The sequence below is a fragment of the Palaemon carinicauda genome, chromosome 11 (genome assembly GCF_036898095.1).
Source record: "Palaemon carinicauda isolate YSFRI2023 chromosome 11, ASM3689809v2, whole genome shotgun sequence".
Taxonomy (NCBI): Eukaryota; Metazoa; Arthropoda; class Malacostraca; order Decapoda; family Palaemonidae; genus Palaemon; species Palaemon carinicauda.
In genome coordinates, this window is record NC_090735.1 from 64,037,742 (window position 1) to 64,065,241 (window position 27,500).

General features: G+C 32.6%; 1 long non-coding RNA gene across 1 annotated transcript in view; it reads right to left on the bottom strand.

Moving 5' to 3' along the window:
- Positions 1-24,518, bottom strand: part of LOC137649694 (uncharacterized) — a 274,922-nt gene extending 250,404 nt beyond the window's left edge. The window contains exon 1 of the long non-coding RNA XR_011045828.1: positions 24,434-24,518. This is a non-coding gene — a long non-coding RNA (uncharacterized lncRNA). The remainder of the gene's footprint in view (positions 1-24,433) is intronic.
- Positions 24,519-27,500: the final 2,982 nt, after the last annotated feature.

Sequence of the window (27,500 nt, forward strand, 5' to 3'; positions counted from 1 at the left end):
GCGCTGGAAAAAAATAATAACAATTGTTTACCAATTAAAGTTTTATCAATAAAAATATTTGTTATAATAAATATAAAGCTTTTCTCGCGTTTTTTTCTTATGCTATTACAGGCGAACGTAACATAATGAATATAAGCTTAACAACAAAGTGCTTAAATCCATCCGACAAATCACTTGCAATTATCCACTAAAGCTGAAAAATGCCATTGGCAATCTCAACAAATCACCGCCTTGGCCATGCAGTCTCCAAAATATCTTTGTAATTGCACACATGGTGTCGAATTTCCAAAATCAGATTGAATGTCGACATCAATACAAAATAAAAGCGAGACTGGAGTCTTGGAGTCAGCATTTCCCTTCCAAGACCTCGGAGCCTACGGCCCCCAGGGCTTGGGTCATGATCTCTCGTTTCCCACTCAATTGTTTCTCTAATTGTTTCGATATTATCTTAATTGATTAATTACATCCTCGTTAGATTACAGGGTTGTCGAAAATTAGTTCCCTTTAGAGGTCTGCTCTCAGGCATTGGGTCGCCGGTGACCATGGTTGCTATGACTCCAATCTGTATTTTCTATAGAATGAATAAATTTTTATTTGATACACCTCTCCAATCAGTTGCATAGGAAAATATGGCTTTGAATAACCTTAAGTTTAATCTAAATAAGTATAATAACAAGGCTACAAATAAATAGGGATATTTTATCTCATATTTTGTAATAGTTTCTTTATTTCATTCACTTTGCAAAAAGGAACATAATTGCACGCACAACGCGCTCTATCTATATGGTCCTCCCACTGAAGAAAAAAATTCACTATCTATCTAGTCTTCGTAATAAAGAAAAAACTACACCTTCTATCTATCTAGTCCTCTTACTAAAAGAAACTTCACTCCATCTATACGATCCTCCTACTGAAAAAGCTTCTTTATCTATCTGATCCCCCTACTAATGAACGAAACTCCACTCTCTATCAATCAGGTCCTCCTACTAGAAAGAAACTTCGCTCTCTATCTATCTGGTCCTCCTACTAAAGAAAGAAACTCCACTCTCTATCTATTTGTCCTCCTCCTAGAAAGAAACTTCGCTCTCTATCTATCTGGTCCTCCTACTAAAAAGAAACGACACTCTCTCTATCTGGTCCTCCTACTAAAGAAAGAAACTCCACTCTATATATATCTGGTCCTCCTACTAAAGAATGAAACGTCACTCTCTATCTATCTAGTCCTCCTACTAAAGAAAGAAACGTTACTCTCCATCTATCTGGTCCTCTTAATTAAAAGAAACCTCTCTCTCTCTCTCTCTCTGTCTGCCTGGTCCTCCTACTAAAGAAACTTCACTCTTTATCTGTCTGGTCCTCCTTAATTATAAAAAAACGTCACTATTTCTACTTTGAGCCAGGATTTTCAAATAATTATCTATGTTTTTGTGGATGGGATATTCAATGAATGGATCAATATCTCATCCACTGTATACGGACAAAATACGGCCATGTGAAGATGCAGAAATCACCGTAAAAATTTACATTACATTTATTAACTAGCGACCATTCTCATTTTATTCCTTGCCGATCCAGACACCACCTTTCCGAAAAGACCACGCCCTGTGCAGTCAGTTCCCCTTACCTGATGTACTGTAGGCATTACTTAGGAGTCTTTGCAGATTGAGTTCGGCCTATGCCTACACCCACATTTTAACCTTTTACTTTATCTTTGTTTCATTTATTTTCATCTCCATTGCAATCCCATCTCATCCATCTTGTTGTAGACAGTGAAGAACAGTAAAGTTTCACCACAGTGTTGAATGTCCTTCCCCACTCAAGCGCTGTTCTATTAATTAAATATAGCATTACTTTCAGATAGTTTTTGCCAATTCATTACTAAAATTATTATATTTGAAATTATGAAATATCTTATGATAACTTCAGCATAATTCTTTTTCATATGATCACTTATGTGACTCGAGTACTAGAAGGACAAAGAAAAGGCCAGGAAAGTTTTAATGAATTATGTAATCAACTAATAGTTCTTCAACATATCAAACATGAATATTTTTAAGGAACTTCAAGTATATACAAATTATTCAACAACTGTGGATTTCCCGGGACAATGGCATAGCTTATTTGACTAGTTCGTTATAATTTGTCAAAACTATATCTATGTAACTACGTAAAAAGAAAGGGTTCTTTATTTTTCTCCAATAATTTTATGTAAAAAATTGAGAAGTACTTTTTAATCAAATAAAAACTGATACGGTCACTCAAAAAAAAAAGATAGGAAACCCCTCAATAGTTGCCTCTTGCAAAATAATTAAAACCATTCTAATTGCCAATACTAATTTCTATTTCTATCCTTTACTTTTTTATCTTTATTCTAACTTTGTTGCAGCAAAGTCTATCAAATATACTTAAGTGTGTCGTACGCGTTATTACAGCTGCCCAAGTTCATTTAATCTAACATTACACTAACAACGTCTCATGACTTCCCGAATCCCTCCCAACTCCCTTTCCAGCAACTACAACCCCCTTCCATCGACCAAATCCCCTTCTACGGCATAGGTTTTCAACAACAGAACTTGAGAGCAAAAAGGGCACAATGCTTGCCGCCACCTCAGCGGGAAAGGGTCCTTTCTAACCTCATAGCCTGCGCACATTGGTTCAATATTGGAGACACAATAGTGACAATAAGCCATATATACAACACGAATAGGCCAATTCCATAGAACTCTAATGGCGTCTTTCCGATTTGGTAGCCATTGAGCGTTCTCTCTCTCTCTCTCTCTCTCTCTCTCTCTCTCTCTCTCTCTCTCTCTCTCTAGTCTAGTAAGAAAGTCATACTTTTAATCCCAAACTAAACTCAAAGCGTATTAATATATTTCTCATACTTAACATTAAAAGAATGTATGTAATTATTTAGACAAATACATTTCAAATTACACCATCAACGTAACATGAAACCGGTATTAAACATAAAAAAAAATTGTATTTTTGTGTATTCAACTCAAAAATACATATCAATGGAATACATACAGTATAAACCTATAAACAGAATACACTGTTTAGATTTTATATTGGTTTGTTAATTATTATATCTGAATATCGACTAGTATTACAAAAAATAATAAGCTCACAAATAAGCAACCTAAACATAATTTAATCCACAAATAAAGCTGTATGTATGTATATATATATATATATATATATATATATATATATATATATATATATATATATATATATATACTGTATATATATGTATGTGTGTGTCTGTTAGTGTATGTGTAGTGGAATTTCAGAAGTTCAAACTTTCAGCGGATCTTTTGTTTTGAACAGATTGGCTTGAGTCTTTCTTCGCAGTTTATATATGATAGCTGTATTCTAAAGTTGTTGATGATTTTGAGATATTTTAGGTTTTTAATTCATTAATTCCCATATATACTTTATCTATTAGTCTATTTCCTTTCCTCACTGGACTATTTTCCTTGTTAGAGCCCTTGGGCTTGTAGAATTCTGCTTTTCTATCTAGGGTTGTAGCTTTAATAATAATAATAATAATAATAATAATAATAAATATATGTAATTATGCTTATGTTAACGATAATTAAAAGATATTTGTTGCGGGTATGTGCGTATAGGTGTATGTATAGCCTAGAACCACTAACACACACTGCATATGTATTTTCATAATAAAGATGAATTATCTTTTAATAATTGTTAGAACAACGACAAAGTTATCTCGTAATTCATGTAAGGGCTCATAATGGGCCACTGCGTGTAACTTATTATTTGTCTAGCATTACACCTTTTCTCTTTGCAAAGTAATAACATTTACCAGAGAGAGAGAGAGAGAGAGAGAGAGAGAGAGAGAGAGAGAGAGAGAATCTTTGTACATTATATTATATATATATATATATATATATATATATATATATATATATATATATATATATATATATATATATATATATATATATATTTAGATAAGATAGATAGATAGTATAGACTCGTGTATATCTATTTGAGATAATGAATAGTACGATAAATTAAGTTTTGGTTGGTGAATTACTTTCTCTCTCTCTCTCTCTTTCTCTCTCTCTCTCTCTCTCTCTCTCTCTCTCTCTCTCTGTGTGTGTGTGTGTATGAGAGTAGCAGCAACCACTTAATGGAATTGTTTGGAGGGGAAGCAACATGATTTATTGAAAGAGTTACAGGAAAACAAACTATGATAGCATGACAACATGGTCTCTTAAGCCACGCCCCCCCGCTCACCACCGGTACTATATTTCTTCAATGGGTTTCCCCCTTCCCCAGATGCTTATTTGCAATGAGTGGCAATAAAGGGTAATAATACGGGAATAATCAACGAGTAATAGGTCTGTAAGTGTTCTGTATAGACCTCGCATTCATCATCGTCTGCCCTCGCCGGGATTATATACAGAATGGTATTTGTATAAGAGAGAGAGAGAGAGAGAGAGAGAGAGAGGGGAGAGAGAGAGAGAGAGAGAGAGAGAGAGTGTGTGTGCGTGTAACTGGCTTTATTACCACTAATTGGAGAGGGAGAGTTTGAGTCGTCATCTATCCTCGTTCAAGATGGCATAGGAAATAATGTATGTATTAGAGGTAAATCTGTAAGAGAGAGAGAGAGAGAGAGAGAGAGAGAGAGAGAGAGAGAGAGAGAGAGAAGGGGGGCATTTAATGGGTGGGCATCAAAAATAGATAATGAATTTCCTAAGTAAATCGATCATGATTTGATTTAGTAGACGAACTTTGGGTTGTACAAGCTTCCTACAAAATTCAGATTCTGTGAGCGATTGTTATAATACATTAAATATTTCACGTTAGCCAACAATTATTAAAACAAACTAACATCACTCTTTATACCGCCCTACTTGCGTTACTACAACAGTAACATTTGTTTATTACCTTCACCAACTTCGTTGCGGCAATAGCTATGTTTTGATAGCCATATGTTTGTATGCCTGCCTGTGTCTTTGGGATTCGCATAACCCAAAAATATTAGACCAAATCTCATGAAACTTGGTGGGAGGATTAGCAATGATCCAAGGATAATTTGATTATATTTTGGGAGTGATTGGGTCAAAAGTAAAGGTGAGAGTCACGAAAATGTCAAAAACGTCTTTTTGACCATATTGTGGCCAGTTTTTATGATTTGCATAAAACCAGTGCCAAAATGTGGCATAATTCAATTATCTACCCTTGTGACATACTACATGATACAGTGATGTCATTACGCATGTTTGTGTATTTACTTGTTTGTATATCTGCGGTATTTGTGATTTTCTTAATCTCATGAAACTTGGTGGGATGATTGGCCATGATCCAAGGACATTTGATTTGATTTTGGAATCGATTGGGTTAAGGTCAAGGTAACGAAAACGCCAAAAATGTCTTTCTGCTATATCGTGGTCAATTTCTATCAGATTTTGCATGTACATCATCATTTCCTTGCTGACAAAAATGGCGGTGGCAAAGGTATATGCGCTCTACCCGAGTGCCCATTCTAGTTTTCGCATATTTGCGCATATAATCATCCAAATATAGCCATACGAAAGCGTACAATATCTATTCTATCTTAACAATTAATGTCTGTAAATATTGCAATAAAAGATAATGTTTTTATCTCTCTAATACGAATGGAAACATTGAAGAAGATAATAAAACAGATACATATTCAAAAATCAAATCTTTCAATCGCAAAGTTCTTAGGCTGACCACGGACATTTTGACCGACTCTGGTGACTGACTTCCTCTCTTACTGTTTTGTTCATCTTCCCAGAAGAACCGTTCACGATCTTACACAAAGCTGTTAAATAAAGTACATACAATGTCTCTCGTCTGAGCTTTTACATCTAACAGGAAATAATCCATAAAAAGGACATTCATTCTAGTTTTTTTTTTTTCGTATAGAAACTGAATCCAAAGACAAAGACGAATTTTTTAATCCGGGTTTCATCACATTTTTTCAACAGAAAAGGGACCAAATAGAGGTATAAAAGAAAAAAGAAAGAAAGGGACTGGACCACAAAAGTGATGAATGGCGTCAAAAGGGATAAACGGTAAATGAGACCCTGAAAGACACGAAACGAGCAGAGACCCTGCTAATGCCCCACCAGATCCACCGGACAATTACACGAGATAAACGGACTAGGTAAAGGTGAGAGAGAGGAGAGAGACGAGAGAGAGAGAGAGAGAGAGAGAGAGGAGAGAGAGAGAGAGAGAAATAAACATCTAGGGGTATGAAGTGGTTATAGGAATAAGACCAGATATAAGAATCTCAGGAGAGAGAGAGAGAGGAGAGAGAGAGAGGAGAGAGAGAGAGAGAGAGAGAGAGAGAGAGAGAGACTAAGGGAGTGATAGGTGGCTACAGGAATGAGGATCTAATTAAGGGGATGGATAATGGGTAATGGGGACAGATTATGGGGTTCCCAGGTAGAGGTTGCGCCCTTAATTGCACCGGAGGAACGAGAGAAAAAAGTAGGAGAGGAAAAAAAGGAAGTCATTGCTTATTATGCTTATCGATGTCTCTCTCTCTCTCCTCTCTCCTCTCTCTCTCTCTCTCTCTCTCTCTCTCTCTCTCTCTCTCTCAGAAATTAGAGTAGGTTATTGTCCTTATGTGCAAGATAATAGAGATCCTATGTAATAACACCTATTCTAGTTTACAATACTCTCTCTCTCTCTCTGCTCCTCTCTCTCTCCTCTCCTCTCTCTCGTCTCTCGATCTCTCTCCTCTCTCTCTCTCTCACACACACACACACAACAACAACAACAACAACTACAACAATAATAGTAATAATAATAATGATAATAATAATAATAATAAAAAAATTTTATATGTACAATATCCTTATGTAGCCCATTTCACACAAAACACATTCTATACCTGAACATCATCTTTCAGGAGTTTTGAAACACCTTAAACCGTACACCATGAATCTTTCACTGTTCTTTTAATAAAAAAAAAAAAAAATAATAATCTTCAGTTTAACTCCAGCTCTCTTCTGTAGGAGCCTGTTTTCTCATTCTTTTTCTTATATTAACGTTACATTTTTGTTGTTGATGTTGGCTCTATATCTGCCACTTCAGCTATTTCAAAAAGTGAAACTGATATATATCAAGAGTTGCCAGGTTTGAAGACTACGCGAATAAATAAAAGTCTACAATTCTAGAACAGGAATAAAAATCTTTCTAAGAAAAAAAGTAAATCTATAAATATTAAAATAATATTTATAACCTCAGTGGTACCTCGTGTGTATGAAAAAAGCAGACTTCATGCGATGTTTATAATCAAATATTGACTTCTTAGGCTAGATTTAGTTGTGAATTAGTTAACAGCCTTCTACTAAGATGTAACCCGCCGGAAATACCTTTAAGGTAATTGAAATGTAACCATCTTCATTTCTCTTTCGACTCTTCCTCTTTCTACGTAGAACGTTCGCGAAATGCAATATAATTATAACAAAATTTGATAACGTTCACATCTAGGATTTGGAAAAACAAGGCTTCTATCCAATCTGTTTATCTATTATATGTCTACTTATTTTATCAATTCGATTTATTTACAATTCATCTATTTATTATCTTTCTATGAGGTTCGGTAAGAATAGAAATATTGAATAGATTCACTAAAACTTATAACTGGCATTTAGAAAAAAATAACGACGAATTCTTAAAGAAATTCAGTTTTTTTTTTCTGTCAGCAAAAATAATTCTTCTTTCTTGATAACCAGAAACCATTAATGTTTGACTAATGATTAATAATTATCAAAATAAATATGTAACATCATGCTTCATCACTCGGAATTGAAGCTTGGCTTCCGATAAACCTCGGGAGCAAATTGGCGCATTACTGAAGTGAAAATGTTCAAAGTATATCTTGTAACGTTGTGCAACGCAAGTTTAGTCATTCAATGAAGTAATCAAATGCTTTGTATAACTTGGCTGAGCCAATCCAAATATAATACCCCGCTGCGAATCTGTTTTATTAGAAGATTTTCTACACACGAATAAACTTAATAAGCAACTTGTGCTGGAAAGCGCACGATGTTTACTTCGTGCATCAACTATGAGCCATGGGCAGAATGCGCAACGAAGCCAAAATATTGGTCCAGTTATAAAAAGGATGGCGGTGTGCGTCTGCGCAAAGTTCCGCCAATATCAAAGGTCCTGCTTCTCTATGTGTGTAGCTATTTGGTGGAAATGTCTTGATCTCTGCACCAAAAAAAAAAAAAAAAAAAAAAAAAACTAAAACAATTAATAACAAAAAATATATATAAACATAAATTATTAAAACTGCATCGATAAAAAGAAAGAAACGGTCTCGTACTTTTGAAAAGTCTTGAACAATTAATACAATACATCTTCCTCAGATTGTGGGCGGTTGTTTGAAAAAAAAAAAATATATACTTGCAAAATAATTTCTATTTGTCAAAAAGCTGTTACTTTTTACTGGGGAAAATATTGAATGTAAAATAATATTAAGTGAAACAGGGTCCTTCCGCTAAGATCAGTGGCGATAGGATAAAGAACTACATTTACAATTTCAATATTTACATAATAAACAAAATGTCACTTCTCAAATGGAGAATTTATGTATGCCTTTTCTGATGGACCGTTCGCCATCTTTTATGAATTCTAAAAACTTCGTGATGATTCCAACATAAATTATCATCTAAATAAAAACTAAATTGCTATAATTCTATCGACATCTTCTAAATATAGTCAAGCTATTCAAATTTCAAACATTTCATCGAGCAACAATTAACTAGATTCTTTTAGAACCATGTTGTTTCCGATGAAAAGGAAACAGTCTGTTAATTAGTCCGTGTTGATGGATTCACCTAGAACCTGGCTAGCACCAACACTTGCTTCTAAAGTAATCGTAAGATGTTCAGTCACTTTTACTGAAAATTTGAAAGTAAATTTTCATTTAAGTCTGATATATATTCTATTCACTGGGAAAGTTCATATACGTGAGTGAAGATTCCTTTGCAGTGTATGCGATGCTCATCCTACAATCTCCAACGCTATACAGAAATCTTTGGCCTTGATTTTAGTGCTGCCTTTGACCGTGTAAATCATGAGGCCCTTCTTTTCAAACTCAAACAGTTGGGAGTCGGTGGGTCTTTTCTTAGCAGCATTATTGAATTTTAAAGTTACAGATCGCAAAGAGTTGTTGTTGATGGGCACCATGATGAGTATAGGAATGTGATTTCTGGTGTTCCTCAAGGTAGTGCTCTTGGCCCATTACTTTTCATACTATTTACACATATGTGGTTTGGCCTAGAAAACAAGCTCATTGCATATGCAGATGATGCTACTCTCCTTGCATCAATTCCATCTCCTGAATGTAGATCTGAGATTGCTGAATCACATAATAGAGATCTGGCTAAAATTACTGCATGGTGCAAATTATGAGGCATGGAGTTGAATTTTAACAAAACTCAAAGTATGATTGTGAGTAGGTCGAGGACAGTGGCACCTCAATACCGTAGCTCAGCATTGATAATGTTTCTTTAACCCTTATGACTTAAAATTTTAGGTGTGGTTCTCGACAGCAAATTTACTTATGAGAAACACATTAGCTGTGCCTCTTCTTCAATTGGACAAAAATTTGGCTTATTGTGAAAAGCTTGTAAGATTTTCGTAAATCAATCTATTCTGACGAAGTGTTTTAATTCTTTCATTCTACCTTATTTCGAGTATTATTCTGTATGGTCTTCAGCTACTGATTATCATCTTGATTTGTTGGACCGAAATTGCGGTCTATTGAATTTCTTATTCCTGATCTAGTTATTAATATGTGGCACCATCGTAGAAATTAGTTCATTATGCATGCTGCAAGATTTTTCCTAATTCTGACCATACATAATATTCAGATCTTCCCGGACAGTAACATTCTCTTCATAATAGTAGATATGCAGTTAATCCTAATAATCAGGCCTTCTCCATCATGAGCCTCAATATTACATAGCATTCTAGAAGTTTTATTCTGGCTGTGACCAAGTTGTTGAATGATCTTCCTCATCGGGTAGTTGAATTGGCAGAATTTCAAAAGTTCAAACTACTTATTATCATTATCATCATCATCATCATCATAATAATAATAATAATAATATTCTTCAGACCAGGATTTTTAACAACCTTCCCCTACAATCAAGACAACTATCTCTCTCTCTCTCTCTCTCTCTCTCTCTCTCTCTCTCTCTCTCTCTCTCTCCCTCTCTCTCTCTCTCTCTCTCAAATACAATCTGAACATCATGATCTTTTTAGTTCAGCAAAAAGAAATAAGAAAAAATACAGTCTGTAAATTATAATTAAATGTTTGTATTATGTCTTCCTTAGAAAATTTATAATTGTAAGAAATGAGAAATACCTGTTTCTACTCAATATTCATATCAAATTATAATGATATTCACAGGGTCTTTACACACATACGATATTATATACAGTATATTATATTATATATATATATATATATATATATATATATATATATATATATATATATATACTCATAATCAAATGATGATTATGATATATATATATATATATATATATATATATATATATATATATATATATATATATATATATCATAATCATCATCTCCTCCTACGCCTATTGACGCAAAGGGCAGCATATCTTACCAATCTATGTTTTCCAACGGTTATATGAGTGGATGAACAACCTGGAGGAGTAAAGAGAAATTTGGGTTTGGAGGAAATGTCCCCTAAATCTCTCTGAAGTCACTGGCAGCAGGGTGACAGGTTGGGCGATAGACAAGATGTCTTTTCGACTTCTACTCTTGATGCTAGGCTGTTGATCTTAATGGAGTCAGTGTATATATATATATATATATATATATATATATATATATATATATATATATATATACAGTATATATTGTGTGTATGTATTGGAGTGTGAGTTTTCTGGAGACAATTATCAAAAATATTAGCCTGTTTATTATATGAATGTCGTTTCCCGAAGGCAGTTATAGTAAAAGATTCGCCTTCAGAGCCTCAACAACAATTGGACGTATAGGTAACACTTGCAATGTAATGTAATGAGTAGGAAAGAAGAGGTAATGACAGGGCTCTCAATCTGAGAGCAGCACATGACGCACATGACTATTACGGAGTTGAAGAACATCGTTATTCTCTGATCTTCAGAGGCTAAGAGTTATTTTTGTGAGATACAGGAATAGGAGTTCATTGCTATGAAAATTTGTATATTGGAAAATTGCCATTTTGGACGCATAGAAAAGAAAATAAAAACAGGATCTGAATTCACGCTTTCTTTGTACCGCGTCGAATGTCTACCGTTATTTTTATATTTTTTTCTTTGGAGACAGAAAAAATTATCCTAGAGTAATTTTTGTTTAATCTTCCCTAAAAGTTTCACTTAAATTGTATCTGAAAAGAAAAATCACTTCTCTGGCACAAACATATGAAGTTTTTTGATACCCAAGAGTTAGTTCTTCGGTAAGGTATCGCGATGAAAACCTATCATTGCCAGTCGTAATAATTACAGTGGTCAACCCTTGCTATGCTTCAAAATACAGAAAGAAATTAAGCACTATTACCTAAAAGCAATTCTAAAACCATGATTTCAAGTAAAGAGACCGATGAGCAGGGAATCATAATACTCAGATATAAAAACAAAGAAGCGACATACCATTCTCTTATAAATTAGAAGATTATAACAGAAGGGGAAACCGAAAGTAAAGAAGGAATTCCGAAGTATGTCAGAAAAGGGGAAATGGTCACTTAATCCAGCAAATCTACAACTCTAGATCTCACATCCTTCGTAGAAATGGTTTTGTAGAAAGAAAAAATCAACGATAGTTGAATTACTCATTAAATGTTATAAGTTGAGAACAAATGATTTTTTTGAGATGTTACATGGTGAACATCATGGTTATGGATATATTTCGATCAGGTAAAATCATTTTTAGAATAAGAAAATCGAAATATTTGAAAATATCTTTAGATTTGGTTAAAATCTTTTAAAATATATACACAAGAAAGGCATGCTTACAATTACAAATAAATAAAAGACTCCAGCTTCGTAACTACCATTAGCCCCTACCCAAGGTATATTTCTATAAACCTTGCCCCTACCTTAACCGCAGTCCCCTCAAACCCCAACCCCTAACCCAAAGAAAAAAGTAAAAAAAAAAAAAAAAAAAAAAAAAACACTAGAAAACCAGAACTCTCTGTAATCAAAAGCCATAATTTTTCCTACCTCCACATTTTAGAAGTAATTAGATGTTCTTCTGATGCTATCTCAGTTAAACATAACGTAATTGTCAAAACCCATTTCATTACACCTTCAATGCATTTATATCAGAGAAGAGTGGCATTTATCTTCTCTTTGGACATTGCCAAATACGTATTTGCCTAAGATAAAGAATCTGTCTCCTTGACAGTTTACTCTTTACAGGAAATAACTAAACTACTTCTGCATTTATGTTTGTCATTCCTAGAAGGATGTGTATTATTTTCCGGTTCTTGCTTTAACATAAAATTAATTTTTTCAGGATTTATCAAATAGCATAATTGAATAATGGTAATCCTCCATAGTATTTGCGTTCATTGCGTTTTTATTATGTCCATCATAATGCATTCAATTTACCGTAAGGGTAGAACCGGAATTCACTGTCCTAATCTGACCAATAGCAACAAAACATCGAAGCGTCCGTCAACCAATCAAGCTCCGACAAAATCTGTGGTCGGCGAGTATTCGCGCATCAGCGATATTCCGCAATTAGGATGAACTCTCAATTGACCCCTAATTAAATCTTGCCAACCAATCGCTCGTTTCTAAGCCTCATTACACAAAGATTATTGCTGATACTTCATATTTCCAATGGCTCCTTAATATGGGGAGCCCTCGATAATGAGCGGTTGGCGGATCCCTTAACAGTTAAGAACGACCGGTATTACATCCCGTCCAATCACCAGTTGGACTTAAATTATTCGTCCGCCTATTACGTCAAAGGCTGTTCTTTGGAGCAAGGAAACTAGCAATGATGATATGGATTAATAAGTACTTCTGGCGCACATTATTCGTCCGCCTATATACCATGCCCGGAGGGTGGGGGTGAGAAATTCGGATATTTTCTACCGGGGTAAAAAAAAAAATACGTGATCTAGATATTATTATCTAGTTAAGGTTATTATCCATTTACGAAATCTTATTGAGAGCAAAAGACTGCATTCGTTATACACATTATATATAAATATATATATATATATATATATATATATACATATAAATATATATATATATATATATATATATATATATATATATATATATATATATACATATATATATATATATATATATATATATATACATATAAATATATATATATATATATATATATATATATATATATACATATATATATATATATATATATATATATATATACATATAAATATATATATATATATATATATATATATATATATATATATATATATATATAAGGTGACAATTGTTTTCTCTCTTTTATGTTGAAGAGAGATGTTGGACAAATTAGCGATTAATTTTCTCTCTCTCTCTCTCTCTCTCTCTCTCTCTCTCTCTCTCTCTCTCTCTCTCTCTCTCTCTCTCTCTCTCTCTCTCCCAAAACGATCCTTACGTGACTAGGTGAAAAGAAATAATGAACACTGACATGTTTGCTACTGACAGCGGGAAAGAAAAGAATAATATATATATATATATATATATATATATATATATATATATATATATATATATATATATATATATATATATATCTGTAGCTCAACAACACCGGGACTGGAAAAGAATGAAGACTCTATATCAAGGTTTAGAACTGGACTTAAGAATTTTGGATTTTTGGCATAGTGTTGGAGCTTGTGAGGTCATTCTGCACCCAAGTGCAACTAGCCTACAAGTTGCTATATGGAGTAAAAGTTCGAAGAAGTTGAACAGCAAGAAGGAAGGTAGGTATAAGCGCAGATGTAAGACTGAGGAGTTGATAAAGATATAGAGAAAACATTAAAGGATCGTTAAAGCTCTTTGAAAAATATAAGTAAATTGTGATACTGACGTGCTGATAAATTCACAATTGTTATTGTTTTGAATAAACAAACTTCCAAGTCTGATGAATAATTAATACAAAAACAAAATTATTGAAATACGCTAACTTCTTCTAACTGGAAAACATGTGCAGTTATTTTGATTGAAGGGAAAGCGGCAAGTGAACTATTCACTATTAAACTTCAAATTCCTTCCTTTTCCTAAAAGGAATCACAAATAGAATTTGTCTCTATATTTTGTTGGAGCGAACATGTAGAGATGAAGTAACTAAAGTGATATTGCAAGCTGAAACAATAGATGAAGTACGAAAATATATTTTTTCTATTCAGATATTTTCATTCTAGATAAGTTGAAATCACGTAGACGGTTCGATATTCAGCGATGTTGAAATAGCATCGACAAGTGAATCAAAGTTTAGGCGGAAACTATTTTGACTTCGTTGTTCTCCTATTCAAAAGGAATAGAACCAAACTATCGTTAAGGAAATACGGATTTATATATCACACATTGCAACTTCAGTGGTACAGTATTAGGCATCTGTGACATCACCAGGGGTTTTATAGAAAAAGTACGTGCTTGCAACTGAATCCCAATAACCTAATAAGAAATGCTATATATTATATGTTCACACATATATTAGAGAGAGAGAGAGAGAGAGAGAGAGAGAGAGAGAGAGAGAGAGAGAGAGAGAGAGAGAGAGAGAGAGAGAGAGAGAGAGTTACATGGCTGAACTAATCAACTGAGGTGATCTCATTCAAATAAAAGTAATATTTATATAATTAAAAAAGAATATTAGATTTTGTTGCACTGATAATCTATCATAACACAACAGAAATAAGAAATGGGGCTAAGTACCTTCTGTGACTCCATTATTAAAATATATGAAAAGAAATTTTGCCTAAGCGCAGAGTAACGATCTTGCAGTCCCCCCCCCCCCCTCCCCACCCAAAAAAAAAAAATATTCAAGATTGTTCTACATTTTAGCTAGAAAAGATTTGAAACGATAACAAAATTCTAAATATTATATTTAAACATTTCCCATAGAGTGCATTTATTCTTTATGCAATTTCTACACAGACTGATTAGAAGGCAATCAAAGGAAGCTAAAAACTTACGTGTTGAAGAATGGACAGTTATAGTAGTAGGGGAAAACAGAAGACGAAAGAAAATTTCAAAGCTTCTGAGTATAGGCAAAAGATCCTAAAATGAAGGCCAAAATCAAACACCAGAACAAATATCACGATAGGAGATTTTCTTCAATTCAAGTCTCAGACATTGGTAAAAGGAGATGAATACATCAGCAGCAAAAATATATAGACGATAGTGTCGAATGATAATGTTATTTGAGAGAGAGAGAGAGAGAGAGAGAGAGAGAGAGAGAGAGAGAGAGAGAGAGAGAGAGAGAGAGGGCCAAACCTCTAGGACTGCAAAGGAGGGGGGGGGGGGGGCTGTCAGAGCAAAAGGAAAAGAGACAAGAGATGAAGGTGGGTGTCAGGAGTAAGGAGCCCCATCCCTTGGCAAGGCGTAGGAAATAAAAGGGCGTGCCTCGATTCTGACTAATTGAGCGTCCGCCCATAGTGATGACCCAGTCTCAACCTGTCGCCACCCTCCGTCAGGACACGACTTGCAGCCCTTATTGATATTGAAGACGGGGCACCACCTGCGCTAAGTGGCGTCCGGAGCTCGATACGGAACGATGCTTTCATACCAGATATAAACTCTAATGATGGGGACTCAACGTAAATCATGGCGGAGTTTAGGACAAGTCGGGCACATTGTTTTTAAAGATTTCTTTGACGGCTAATCTGCGATGCATTGTTGCAGCATAATATCATGATGGACTTCTACCCCCACCCCCATCCCGGCCCCTCATACTACTACTCCTCCTACTCCCATTCTACATCCTCTTTCCTTATATTTCTGACTTGTCAAGTGTCTATTTTACAAATAGAATGGATCACAAGACCCCTCCCTTTTATTTCTTCCTTCTATTTCTGATTCGTCAAGTTCTATCTTATAAACAGAAATAAAGAGATTATCGAACAACATTTTCGAATAAACAAAGTTTCTCTTAAATCGAAAAACTTACATATGATCCCCAAAACAAAATACTTATTCAAACTCATAATTACCCCATAAAATACAATAATTTCATGTTTAGAAAACGTTCTTAGCTAAGTCGTTAAACAAGAAAGAGGACCACGTTCAATGCTTTTCAGATTTATAGTTATGAAAAAGCCTCAAGGAAAATCATTTCGTTCACTTCTATCTACAACTCACAGATAAGGAGAGAGAGCATACTCAGTCAATTCCCAAAAATTAAATCTTCTACAGCCACATTGGCATCAGGATTTATTTCATAAAGTTATGAATTTTTAATTGAAATTCTTCGATAAAACACAAACAGATAAGCATTAATGCATCTTCGTACAATTGTTTATATATATATATATATATATATATATATATACACACACACACACACACACATATATATATATATATATATATATATATATATATATATATATATGTGTGTGTGTGTGTGTGTGTGTGTGTGTTAATGAGGTAAAGTATAAACAGGAAATATTTTCATGGCCTTTTATTAGGAAATAATTCTATTACCAATGTTCCTATAAAAGTCTTTCATAACTGTTGTACTTTTCAAAATAATAATAGCAACAACAATAATAAATATAACATTAACATGGTGATACTCAAAACAAGAAAAACAAAGATAATAACGATCATCATCATCATAATAAAAAAAAACATTATCTAATTAAAATAATAAACTACATTTTTCTACGAATTCCTGATTACAAGCAATGAAAAAAACTGCCCAAAAGCTAAAGCGAAATCCAAAGCCACAAAATTTATGGTAATGTAACTAATAACCCTTATTTAGGGCTCATAATTCTGGAGGGTGAGCGTTGAAGAATAAAATAAGTGGCGGTAAAGACACAACATGACACAGCAAAATGCAAAAATTAAATGCGATTTTTTTTTTCCTCCCGCAAACACGAGCCCACTTCTAAATTGCCTAGAATATTATTTTAAGATTATCGGAGTGTCTTCATTTTACCCTGCGCGAAAGAATTGTGTTATTTAGGACACCGGGTCGTAAATAATCTTTAGCGCAGAGAGTTCGAAAGCTTTATTATTTAAGAAATCAAAGCGTAAATAATCTTAAACCCTGTACGTCGGAGCACTTATAATCCAAACGCCTCTCGCGAAAGAATCATAAAATCATCAGATTTTTACAGAGAAATAGACCATACGAAGGGCTACAATTTTTCACCTTTTTTCGACGATTTTTGACGCAGGCTGATGTTCATATATGATGGGGGTCGCAAATGCGTCACAGGATGTAATTCGATTATTGCCCTGAGATACGTAGAACTTTCAACAGACGGAGCCGAGTTAAAATGTGACGGAAAATGAAAGAGGGAGAAAGACAATACGAAAACAATGTGGCATCTTCGACTTCACCAAAGGTTGAAATCTAACACTGCAAAATTTTTCGACGTTGATCTGACAAGAAAAAAAGGTGAAGCAATTTTTTGTTTTTCTGCTTGAAAAAAAAAACCAGTTTGGGATGATCTGTTCGATGAGGGATGTGCATAGTTAATATACATGCAAGCAAGCATGCACACATACATACATATACTACTTATATATGCATACAGAGCGTAGTTCATTCGATTTTCTTATCTTCTAAGGAGATTTCTTTCACGCTATTTGCCCAAATAACAAATTATTGGACTTGCACAAAGAAATTGATTACTCTATTTTATGATATATTTTCAAACACTGGTGATCTTTAAATTACTCATTTTACTTAATAATTCCTTAACCTTTCATTTTCATCTAATTTAAAGCATTTCTAAACAAATACTCTTACGGACATAGCATATATATGTCAAATATTCAACTTTTTTCTATCAGATCTCAAAACCTAGAATTTTTAGCACTACGTTTCCGACCCCTTTAATTCCTAGCTTTAATATTTTGAATAAAGATGATCTGTCATTTTTGTTTTTCGCTCCAATTTCCGAAAGTCAGCAAAAGATTTTTCTTGCCGATATTTTCGTTTAGGGTAGAGCTGTAAGTGGTGTGGAAATGGCACTGAATTTTCTATGCTTAACAAACTTTCATGCCAGGAGTCGATATAGAGTATCATGCACACACATATGTATATACAGTACAGATAAAGATATATATATATATATATATATATATATATATATATATATATATTTATATATATATATATATATATATATATATATATATTTATATAAATACATATACACACATATATATATACATATAAATACATATACACACATATATATATATACATTTACATATATATATATATATATATATATATATATATATATATATATATATATGTATATACCTTGGACACTCAGAATTTCAGGTCAACCGACTACTCGTTATTCGTATTAATAATAATCAGATGATTTGTCACAATATAATCACATCATCGCTACCACAACTATTAACACGTCTAATTACCTTCATAATTCCCAACTAATTTCTATTTCCGTTTGAGTTCTTTGTGTGTATGTTTGTTTCCCCAACAGACAACCAATTAACCCTCAGTAGAGCAAAGAGGAGGAGGAGGGAAAAAGAAGAAGAGGAAAAAAGAGGAAGACCAGGAAGGAAAGGCTGTAAATAATGGCACCTGACTAGTGTATTAAGTTACCCAAGATTAAAGCCGTGTCTATCGTTAGAAAACCATTAGCAAAGCTACCCGGCTCCATTTGCTAGAACAGGCGAGGGGGTCCTCTCCCCTCCCTCGAGTTGTAATTGACGAGCACCCTTCAATCCGGGCCCTGACTTATTAGTCCTGATGAGGTTCTTCTTCAGGATGTTGTTTATCCCCGGATCATAGCGGTACGGTCCTTCGACTCAGCCGGAGGCTTCCCATTTCAGCACAAAGAGAGAGAGAGAGAGAGAGAGAGAGAGAGAGAGAGAGAGAGAGAGATATTTAAGTTTGTGAGACTTAGTGGGAATTAGAATTCAAAATATCAAAACACAATCGGTGCATAAGATCAATGCAAAAGTAGACGTACATTTTTCACGTATGTATATATATATATATATATATATATATATATATATATATATATATATACATACATATATATACATTATATATATATATATATATATATATATATATATATATATATACATGTGTGTGTGTGTGTGTGTGGGTGTATGTGAATATGTGAAATGGAGAGTTTCTGTGAGAGCAATTCGCAGAGATGTTGAATTCAACAAGTAATTAGTTATAGGTAGCAAAGGTATATATTAATATGGTGTATATTCTGTCGACCCTGCATATGGCCAATGTACCAGAACAAGTTTTTTTTCCCGAAGTAATATTGAAGGTTACTGAACTTTCCCAAGTTGGCCATACTATTAGGGGGCGAATTGGCGCTGAACTAAATAATTTCCTTAATTATTATGCCTAAATATTTGAATAAAAAAGAAACTTAAAAACTATGACTAGTCTCTATTAGTAGTAACTCATCATATATATATATACATATATATATATATATATATATATATATGTATATATACTGTGTATATATATATATATATATATGTATATGTATATGTGTGTAAATATATATGTGCATATACTCCAACCCTATAACTGATATTTCCTCTATTTTAGGTACGAAAATCTATATTATACATATATACACATTATATATATATATATATGTATATATATATATGTGTGTGTGAGTGTGTGTGTGCATGTGTGTATAAACACATACATCAAGCCTATAACCGACATTTACTCTGAATACCTGTTGGTAAATGCGACAAAAATACGAAAAAATACGGCAAAAGTCTAAGATGTGCAACAATATACAAAATGAAAATAAAATCCTGCAATCATGCAATAAAGATTTTTGGGCGTCCTAAGGAATGGGACCCTTAAAATTACGACGCTTAATGAAGCGGAGTTGTCCTTCCATGATTGCATAGTCAGCGTTTATTTATGAGGGACGCCAACCTTACGACGCCGAGTGTCATTCGAAGAGGTTCTGGCAGATTTCACTTGTGTGCAATGAGAGACCTTTTGTATTTTGTATGTATCTAATGGTCCTGGAATTTCTTTCTTTCTCTCTCTATGCTAGATAGGATGTCCACTATTTGCTTTGGAAGCTTGTTTTACCGAAAGACATTCACACATACACATAATACAAGACTTAAAAATAGTTTGTAAATTATCTCTCTCTCTCTCTCTCTCTCTCTCTCTCTCTCTCTCTCTCTCTCTAACACACACATACACACACGCACGAGGTCTTACTTCTCCACCGACCGCTTGTAATAGGAGCATTTTACCTTGGACATATGGTTTCTGCGCATTGTTTTTAAAGAGGGGGTCTTTATTACAAAAAACGTTCGATTTTATTCTGTTGAGAATGGAAATTTCACAATAACACAAAATATCAACGCTAATGAAAAGCAAATAAGAAACTGATGGAAAAAAAGAATTGCGCCTATGTTTGAAATCAAACACTGCAAAAAATTGTTGTTGACAATCACATCATTGGAATGGCAAATATTAACAGTAAACCCAGAATAAAAAATATTAAACTGATATTTGACCCTTGCTGTGTCTTACAAAAATCTTTTAAAAAGTCATGAAATACATTTTGACGCCTGTCATGGTCATCAGGAAGCCTAATTTTAAACAACTGATATTCTCCTCGTATGGGTTTTGAGTGTATCCAAAATATTTTATTAAAAAGTTTTTAACACCCATTCATTATGTCTTAAAATTATTCAGACCGCTTAAAATCCTAGGCGCCACCTTAGGCCTACTTTATTTGAAAGTATTCCGAATAACTTTCAATGATTTATTGCCTCACATCACTACACAATTCTGGAACTCAATAACTCTCTGGATTCCAAAACGTTCGTGATCAAAATATTCTAGCAATTAAAATGACGCTTTAGATAGTTTTCCCCCGATATCATTGAGCATCAATGGACAGTTCATGAACCCCCAAAGTATTCAGAACGCCCAAGCAGTATGAACCTTCAAGACCGTATGAACACACAAACATTCTTGATCCAATAACGATATGGTCTTCTTTATAGGCTCTAAAGCGTCATAGACCATACGGATTACTGAATCCTAAAGTGTACTGGACCCTAAAGGTGTTCCGAGACGGCCACATTTTCTTACGCTATTTGACGTCAATATTTTTTCTACACAATTTTGCGAAAGAGGCCTTCAATGTGCACACTAGACGACTTTTCTTGTAATGGTAAATATAGCGAAAAATGAATCTTCTAGAATCTAGATGGTGCGTATTACTATATGCATTATAAATGGTGCTAAAACGGAATATTCCCGGACCTTTAAATGTACTGAAACTTTAATAATTCTTTGATTTTATCAGTATTGAAATCCAAAATCTCTGGATTTTAGGAACCAAAGAAATATCTAATATCCAAAGGGTTTATTTCTATTTGATACCCTACGATCATGTACAGTCAGAAATCAGAAACGAAGTGCCACCTACAGTATAATTATCTTGGAACAGTCTATTGTGAGCACCTGCTAAGGACTATATACCGTCTCTTTTTGGCCTCTCACTGATTTGCCTACTTGTACTATTCACAAGTTTCATTACTTTTTCTCAATTCTTCCAACTTTTTCTTACACCAATATTCACCTTCTAGACAGGAACATATTCTTTGTCAAAGCCATAACAGAGTTCAAAATTTCAATTAGTGGTTTGATAAAAAAATTCATACAAATATATTTCTTAGAATAAACACATATCCTAAATAAATAAAAAACAAATTACAAGAGTACAATTACGCAAAAGGGTCATTTTTGACACGTACACAAACAACGACTATATTACATACTGCACGGCACATTGAATATTACCAATCAAATAATACCAACGACCTGTTATTTATTTTGTGTTTATTCTGAAACAAAGGCGAGATCCACTTTGTATTCATGGTAACGACGCCAGCGCCATGGACGTTTTCCGATCGTAATTACAGATACATAACACTCGCCGTTATTCTCGACAATAGCCACAGGTGCAATTACCGGAGTTCTCAGCAGGACAATCTCACGTAGTCAAAATGCTTATTTGCATATACATTACAATAGCTTTCCTCTGAAAACACTTAGGAAGTTATTGAATGTACAAATATCTACAACGCTTGTACATTATATACATACATACATACATACATATCTTTATATGTATATATATACTTATATATACATATATATGTATACATATATACATTTCTAAATATATATACATATATACATTTCTAAATATATATACATATATACATATATTTACACACATATATATACATATATTTACACATATATATATATACATATATACACATATACATATACATTTATACATATATATACAAATGTATACATATACATATCTATATATATCCATATATGTATACATATACTGTACATATTTATATATATACATATATGCATACATATACGTATTTATATATATACATATATGCATACATATACGTATTTATATATATACATATATGCATACATATACATATTTATATATATACATATATGCATACATATACATATTTATATATATACATATATGCATACATATACATATTTATATATATATACATATATATACATATATGTATACATATACATATTTATATATATATACATACATATATACATATACATATTTATATATATACATACATATATACATATACATATTTATATATATACATGCATATATACACATACATACATACATACATACATACATATATATACATACATACATATATATATATACATACATACCTATATATACATATATATACATACATACATATATGCATATATATACATACATACATACATATATACATATATATATATACATACATACATATATACACATACATATATATACACATATATACATACATACATATATACATATATATACACATATATACACATATACAGTATATACATACATACATACATATATATATATATATACACACATACACACACACACACATACACACATACACATACACACACACACATATATATATATATACATATACATATACATATATATATACATATACATATATATATATATATATATATATATATATATATATATATTAGAAATTCATCCGTACAAAGCAATGGATGTGTTTATGAAATCCCATGTAATCAATGCAATAAAAGATACGTCGGACAAAGTGGAAAAGACCTTGAAACAAGACTAAAACAACACAGATATAATGTTCGAACAGGAAACCAAACAGTTTTTTTCAGCATATGAGTAACTATAATCACACCATTAATTGGAAAGGGGCAAAAGAAATAGTATATTGTAAGGACTTAACAAAACACAATATCATAGAATCATATATCATAAAAAAAACCGTGTAGAATTGATCAACAATAGCCCAGGAATGTATAAACTTGATGAACTACTTATAAAAAATGTATTTAAATAATTGTCATTTTTAAACTAGCTGTAATCTTTAAACTCACTAATTTTTAAACTAGCTATAATTTTTAAACTAGTTGTGTACTAATTTTTATGTTATTGTATTATTTCTTATTTACTGCTGTCGTAGAGGTGACTTTGATTCTGAAAATACAAAAGCGCTAGTACAAAAATTTCGTTTTTCTGATCCTTCCTCCAGCATAGTGACACACACACACACACACACACACACACACGCATATATATATATATATATATATATATATATATATATATATATATATATATATACATACATGCATATACGTTATATTTATAAATATGTATGTACACACTACCATATATATATATATATATATATATATATATATATATATATTATATATGTATATGTATATATATAATATATATATATATATATATATATATATATATATATATATATATATATATATATACTGTATAAATACACACATTACCAATAAATACTTATATACATATTCGGCGATAAATATCCAAGGAAAAAATATATTTTAGTATAGTTCTTAAACTCACAACCAAATCTCGCGACCCAAAGACGTAAACAGCAAATATATTGTTCCATTTTATATTGGTCAACAGCGGTTTCAGCCATTCTACAGAGCTACAATTGTTGAACAATGGAATTACACATCAGTAGATGGCATCGGCCCATATAGACTATTACAATAAAACCACCACCATCACTTTTATATTATAGTCCTCTACTTTACCTCCATTCCCGCTTCACACCGTCCATCATATAACTATTAATTCACTGTACAATACGGGCATTTATCCCCTGTTATGCCTCTGCCCTGAATGGCTACAATAGCAGGTCGAAATTCTACAAATCCAATCCTTCTTCCAAGGACGACAAATGGTCGCTAACTGGCGAGTGCACTGGTGATGATCAGTTTTTAACCACTGCTTAAAACTGTTCCATTTTAAAAATAAGACTGGAATGACTCTTGAAAATAACGTAAGAAGTTTTATATTTGTATAACGTTCAAAATATAAAGGATGTCAGTTTCATATCAAATACTGTGTAATAATATACATGGTTAATTATAACTGGACAAAGTTAGCTATGAAATAGTAAAAAATAGATTATAATTTAGATATAAAGCTCGGTGGCCTTCTCTCTCTCTCTCTCTCTCTCTCTCTCTCTCTCTCTCTCTCTCTCTCTCTCTCTCACTCTCTCTCTCTCTCACACACACACACACACACACACTATATATATATATATATATATATATATATATATATATATATATATATATATATATATATATATATATATAATATTATAAAAGTCTAGCACACACAAACACACACATGTCTAGGGATGATCTCGCTGTGTTACGACAAGAGCGGGAAGAAATAAATTAGGATATAATAGGATTCAGTAGAATTAGAAGAACTAGGGAATCTTATATAGAGTTAAAAGAGGGCTTTATATTTAGCTTCAGAGAACATGAAAGGAACAAAGACATTAGAGTGTGTTATCTTATTAATGAAAATCATGCAGGTAACATATAAGAATCTTGTAGCACTAATAATAGAATTGCGGGATTAATTAGCAAACTAAATGTGATCATTCAAAAGTATGCACCAACAACATCCTATAGAGAGGAAGAAAAAAAAAAAAAAAAAAAAAAAAACTTTTTATGAAAATCTCGAGAAATCTATGAAAAAAACGTAAGACTTAATTTACATTTGTTTTTGGGTGATTTCAATGCTAAAGTTAGGCAAAAGAAGAGAGTAGAATCGGCAGTAGGTAAATTTGGAGTAGGCACAAAAAATAGCAGAGGAGACGTGCTTGTAGAATTTGGTGAAAGAAACAATATCAAAATTATGAACACCCTTTTTATAAAAAGGAACATAGAAAATGTACATGAAGAAGCCCAAATGTAAAAACAAAATAGATTTTATTCTCAGTGTAAAGGTTAATTTAGTTAAAGATGTAACAGTGTTGAATAAGTTAAAGCCAAGCAACCATAGAATGGTGAGAAGTAAAGTTTATATAGATCTAAGGAAAGAAAGAAAAAAAATAATTTTAAGAGGGAAAATAAACACTCCTGTAATAAGAAAAATATCTGATGAGTTTAGTTAGCAATACTAAATAGATACTCCCAGCTACATGATAAAATGCAAGAAAGTAAAGCAGAAATTAATTTGTATTAGAATCAGAACAAGAATTAGGTGAAAATGTTCCAAAATAAGATAAAGGAAAACTATAAAAAAAATAAAGAAAAGATTGGCGACGAGGATAAAATCCAAGAGAGATGAAATAAAATTACCCCCCCCCCAAAAAAAAAAAACTTTGTAAACACAATAAAATGAGGAAACATCAAATTAAAGATGAAACATCAAATTGATGAAAAGAAGACTTGGGAGCAGATGTTTGCTTTAGAGGATGAAAATGGAAACATTATCAACAAAAGAGATGGAGTGATAAAATTACAGAGGATTTCTAAACAATGCTATACAATAGTGATATAAGAAATAACTTTACCAACTGAAAAATAAAACACCTGACCAGGTACCAATAGTAACAATAGAAGTAAAGAAACCATTTACTAGGCATGAAAAGAGGCAAAGTCGCAGGAGAAGATGGCATAACAATTGATTTAATAATAGATGGAGGAGATTTCATACTAGTAAAATTTGTTGAACATTACACAAAATGTCTGCAAGAATACTCTACTGTATACCTACAGCTTGGAAAATTTTTATCATTATACTGATTCACGGAGACATAAAAGACCTGAAAAATTACCGCACAATAAGTTTACTCTTAGTAACATATAAAATATTTACGAAGATCATATTAGGCCCAATAGAAAGACAGCTAGACTTTAATCAACCAAGAGGGGAGGCAGGCCTTACAAGTGGGTATTCAATAAACGACCATATCCATGTAATTAACCAGCTATAGGAGAAATCTAGAGTATGACAAACCACTATGTATGGCATTTATAGATTATGAAAAAAGCATTTGATTCCGTCAAAACCTCAACAGTAATGAAATCCCTTAAAAACCAAGGAACACAAGACTCTTATGTTAAAACATTTGAAGATATATAACAGGAAATACAGCAATCCTATATAAAGATAAATAAAGATATTGAGAAAATTACTATATAGAAAGGAGTTAGACAGGGAGATCCCATCTCTCCTAAATGATTCACAGCATGCTTAGAAGAAATTTTTTGAAATCTAGAATGGGAATATATAGGAATTAACATTAATGGGGAATACCTTACGTTGAGACATGCAAATGACATAGTTGTGTTTAGTGAATCTTGGGAGGAATGACAAAAGATGATAGAAGATTTAAATAGAGAAACCAGAAATGTATGAGTGCAAATGAATATGAGTGAAACTAAGATGATATTCAATGAAAATGCATAGTCAATAAATAAGGGTTATGGACGACCCTCTAGAAATTGTTAATAAATAATCGAAAATGGGACAGAGAGTATGTGTTTCCCAAGGAAGGGAGACCGAAATTAAAAGAAGGATAAGAATGGGATGGAGAGCTTTTGGTAAACTAAACGAGATTATGAAAATTGAAATGCAACTTTTTATTAAGAGAAAAGTATTTATTCAGTTGGCGCTGCCAGTATTAGCTTACAAATCAGAAACTTGGATCCTTAAAGTTTAAAACACTAACTAGTTACAACTCAAAGAGGAATGAAAGAATAATGATGGGAATGTCACTAAGAGACAGAAAAAGAGCAATGTGGACAGAGAAAAAACTAAAGTAGAGGATATTCTAACCGCATATAAAATAAA